The following is a 5,388-nucleotide window of genomic DNA, read 5'->3' on the forward strand; positions in this document are numbered from 1 at the left end:
CTTTACATTGTGCTTTGTACAAGTTTTGTTGCAATTCGCATCAAAGGGCTGAAAAAATGCAGATCCACGCGTGTATTTGTACACTTGTTTGTATAGAGAGAATACTACATGACTTTGGTTTTCCGTTGGCGCTCGTGGAATACATTTAAACACTATTAACTCATTCGATAAACAGGCAGTAACACCATTGTAATATTTTATTTATAATTATTTTCTTGTTAATTTTTCGTACTTAGGGTACGATAAAAAAAAACAAGAAAATACTATTGAAAACAACGATTTATTCGACTTTGGTATACGTATACAACAGAAAAACAAATGGTGTGCGAAAACGCACATGAATACTTTGTATGACGTATGGCGTCTTTCCGTGTCATACAGAGGTGTCCCCATGTCAAACGGAATGTACAAAGCGTTATTCGATAACGCATAAAAAAAACTCGCTTTCCCAGCGGTTGAATACAGAATTTAACGGAATTCATTCTACAAAATACAGAATTAATATCCAGTATGTTGGATTTTACAGTGGAAATTATTTAAGTGAGACTACGTATACGTATACAAAGTCATAGTGTATTTCTAGAACGTGTTTATGTTATGATGTCGTAGCCATGATTCAAAAATGGCGTCATTGATTTGCCTGGCGAAACAAATATTTTTGTTTTCGGGTTATGTCTTTAAATGAAAAACAATCAAACAAGAAATAAACCAAGTGTTCATGAAATCACTATCCAACATAAAACTGTGTTTCTTTTCAATAACAAATCGTCGCTGTTCTTTTTTGCCTATTGAACAGTTGTAAAAATTGACTTACGCAGTTTTTGCAGAAACAATTAGTGCACCAATGAGTGTTCAGGATTTTATCACGTGCTCATAACTATGCCTTCCGATTGGATATTAAATCCAGTATTTTCGCAGAAAATGACCCGTGAACCCGCCGTTCTTATAAAAATAAATAACAATTTGCGCCAAATTTGACTTACGCGGTTTTCAAAGAACAGCGACGAAATAATATTTACAATGAAAGACACACAAAGCCATCATATTAGTATAATAAAAACGTGTTTTGTCTCAGGCGGTCTGACGTATGCATGGCATATTAACCCTACGACGACCGTAATACTACAGCTGATAGTGACGGTGCTATACGCCGTGATTTGTCTTACGACGTCATCGAAAACGCAGCTCAATGTTAGTAACGTATCTTAATATGGGCCGCGCTCTGTGAAACAGCGGTTTAATGCATGTGCGTAAAGTGTCGTCCCAGATAAGCCCTAGCAGTCCGCACAGGCTTATCGGGGACGACACTTTCCGACTAAACTGGATTTTTGCTAAGAAGAGAATATCTTTAAACGAAAAATACAATAACAGCGGAAAGTTTCGTCCCTGATAAGCCTGTGCGGACTGCACAGCCTAGTTTAGGACGGAACTTTACGCACATTCATTAAACCCACTTTCACAGAGCACGGTCAATTTACATTTTAATATATTAGAGGCGTCAAATACTATTTTATCAGTTCTTCGGCGGCAGTAATAGTACAGTTGATAGTGACAGTGGTTTACGCCTTGTCGTTTAAAGTAACATTACTACTCAAAATCAACGAAATTTTCGTACAATATTTCGAAAAATAAAGCTTAACAATTTAAAATCATTGTTCCTTATGGCCATTGTCAAAATTTCAACGCCAGACGTGGTCTGGTAAAATAGATGTTTGTGGATACAAAATGCTCGTTTTTATTATGTTTTTAACATGGTACCATCTTAGTGTTCGTGTGTCGTATCAATAGATATATTCGCAGGAAATTAACATGGAATTTATTGTGGTCACAAATTACTAAAAACGAGCATTTTGTATCTACAAAAATCTATGTAATCATACCACATCTAGCGTTAAAATTGTGGCTATTGCTATAAGGAACACTGATTGCTTAGGTGTTAACTTTATTTTACGAAATACTTTACGAATTTTTCGTTGATTTTGAGCGTTATAGAGATTTAAATGATTTCTTTGGAAATGCAGATTAAGGTTAGAAACTTACATATATCGTTACAAATACTGAATTTATTTTATGCTTTCCGGTAGTTTATAGAGAAATATCAGTGAATTAAAACTGATAATTTTACTGTTTGTGAAAATTATTGACGTCATTTTTTTGACGAAATGACGTCATTATCCGAGCGAAATTCTGTAGTAAAACTCATTATCAATGTATATAAACGATGAACAAAGCGACACTCGTGAAAATATTATTTTATATGATTACTCGTGAATTAAAATCGATAATCCACCGAATCCAACAAATATCCTCTATGTATCAATTTGTTGATGGCGTAAGATCGGTCAGAGTGACTGGAATTAGTATACACGTATATGGACATATGGTACTTTTTGTGAAAACGAGGCTCAAAATGGTCAAATCATAATCAAGATATAGAGCATACGTTACAAAAATGAAATAAAAAAATAATAGTACAACACAATTAATAATAACTCTGGACCTTTTTCATTCATTTTCTTTCTTTCCATATTTTTAGCTCATCTATTTTTTGAAAAAAAATTATGAGCTATTGTCATCACCTTGGCGTCGGCGTTGGCGTTGGCGTTGGCGTTGGCGTTGGCGTTGGCGTCGGCGTCCGGTTAAGTTTTGCGTTTAGGTCCACTTTTCTCAGAAAGTATCAATGCTATTGCATTCAAACTTGGTACACTTACTTACTATCATGAGGGGACTGGGCAGGCAAAGTTAGATAACTCTGGCGTGCATTTTGACAGAATTATGTGCCCTTTTTATACTTAAAAAATTGAAAATTTTGGTTAAGTTTTGCGTTTAGTTCCACTTTTCTCAGTAAGTATCAATGCTATTGCATTCAAACTTGGTACACTTACTTACTATCATGAGGGGACTGGGCAGGCAAAGTAAGATAACTCTGGCATGCATTTTGACAGAATTATGTGCCCTTTTTATACTTAGAAAATTGAAAATTTTGGTTAAGTTTTGTGTTTAGGTCCATTTTATTAGCTCATCTATTTTTTGAAAAAAAATTATGAGCTATTGTCATCACCTTGGCGTCGGCGTCGGCGTTGGCGTTGGCGTCGGCGTCCGGTTAAGTTTTTCGTTTAGGTACACTTTTCTCATAAAGTATCAATGCTATTGCATTCAAACTTGGTACACTTACTTACTATCATGAGGGGACTGGGCAGACAAAGTTACATAATTCTGGCTTGCATTTTGACAGAATTATGTGCCCTTTTTATACTTGAAAATTGAAATTTTTTGTTAAGTTTTGTGTTTAAATCCACTTTTTTACTAAAGTATCAAAGCTATTGCTTTCATACTTGCATCACTTACTAACTATCGTAAGGGGACTGAGCAGCAAAACTTAGGTAGCTCTGACTGGCATTTTGACGGAATTATGTGCCCTTTTTGTACTTAGAAAATTGATAATTTGGTTAAGTTTTGTATTAAGGTCCACTTTTTTCCTAAAGTATCAAAGCCATTGCTTTCATACTTGCGACACTTACTAACTATCGTAAGGGGACTGTGCATGCAAAGTTATGTAACTCTGACTGGCATTTTTACATAATTATGTGCCCTTTTTATACTTAGAAAATTGAAATTTTCATTCAGTTTTGTGTTTAGGTCCACTTTTTTCTTAAAGTATCAAAGCCATTGCTTTCATACTTGCAACACTTACTAACTATCGTAAGGGAACTTTGCAGGCAAAGTTATGTAACTCTGACTGGCATTTTGACATAATTATTGGCCCTTTATACTTGAAAATTTGGTTAGGTTTTGTGTTTTGGTCCACTTTACCCCTAAAGTATCATACATATTGCTTTCATACTTGGAACACTTACTTACTATCATGCGGGGACTGGGCTGGCAAAGTTTGATAACTCTGGTGTGCATTTTGACACAATTATGTGCCTTTTTTATACTTAAAAAATTGAAAATTTGGTTACGTTTTGTGTTAAGGTCCATTTTATTCCCTAACTATTAAACCTATTGCATTCAAACTTGGTACACTAACTAACTATCATGAGGGGACTGTTAACACAAAGTTAGATAACTCTGGCGTGCATTTTGACAGAATTATGTGCCCTATTTATACTTAAAAATTGAAAATTTTGTTAAGTTTTGTGTTTAGGTCCACTTTATTCCTACAGTATCAAACTATTGCTTTCATACTTGCGACACTTACTAACTATCATTCGGGGACTGTGCAGGCAAAGTTATGTAACTCTGACTGGCATTTTGACAGAATTATGGCCCCTTTATAGTAAGAAAAATTGAAAATTTCTTTAAGTTTTGTTGTTTGGTCCACTTTACTCCTGAAGCATAATAGCTATTGCTTTCCGACGTGGAACACTCACAAGCTATCATTAGGGGACTGTACTGGTCAAGTTGCTATTTATTATGCCCCCCTTCGAAGAAGAGGTGGTATATTGCTTTGCTCATGTCGGTCTGTCGGTCGGTCGGTCCGTCCACCAGGTGGTTTCTGGATGATAACTCAACGCTAGGGCCTAGGATCATGAAACTTCATAGGTACATTGATCATGACTCGCAAATGACACCTATTGATTTTGAGGTCACTAGGTCAAAGGTCATGGTCACGGTGACCCAAAATAGTAAAATGGTCTCCGGATGATAAATCAAAAACACTTAGGCCTAGTACCATGAAACTTCATAGGCAAATTGATCATGACTCGCAGATGACCCCTATTTATTTTCAGGTCACTAGGTCAAAGGTCAAGGTCAAAGTGACCCGAAATAGTAAAATGATTTCAGGATGATAACTCAAGAACGCTTAGGCCTAGGATCATGAAACTTGATAGGTATATTGATCATGACTCACAGATGACCCCTATTGATTTTCAGGTCACTAGGTCAAAGGTCAAGGTCACAGTGACCCGAAATAGTAACATGGTTTCCGGATGATAACTCACGAACGCTTATGCTTAGGATCATGAAACTTCGTACGTACATTGATAATGGCTGACAGATGACCCCTATTGATTTTCAGTTCACTAGGTCAAAGGTCACGGTGACCCAAAATAGTAAAATGGTTTCCGGATGAAAACTCAAGAACGCTTATGTCTAGGATCATTAAACTTCATAGGTGCATTGATCATGACTCACAGATGACCCCTATTTATTTTCAGGTCGCTAGGTCAAAGGTCAAGGTCACGGTTACCCGAAATAGTAAAATGGTTTCTGGATGATAACTCAAGAACACTTTTGCCTACGTTCACGAAACTTGATAGGTACATTGATCATGACTCGCAGTTGACCCCTATTGATTTTCAAATCACTATATCAAAGGTCAAGGTCCAGGTGACCTGAAATAGTAAAATGGTTTCTGGATGATAACTCAAGAACGCTAATAGC

The sequence above is a fragment of the Dreissena polymorpha genome, chromosome 2 (genome assembly GCF_020536995.1).
Source record: "Dreissena polymorpha isolate Duluth1 chromosome 2, UMN_Dpol_1.0, whole genome shotgun sequence".
Lineage (NCBI taxonomy): Eukaryota > Metazoa > Mollusca > Bivalvia > Myida > Dreissenidae > Dreissena > Dreissena polymorpha.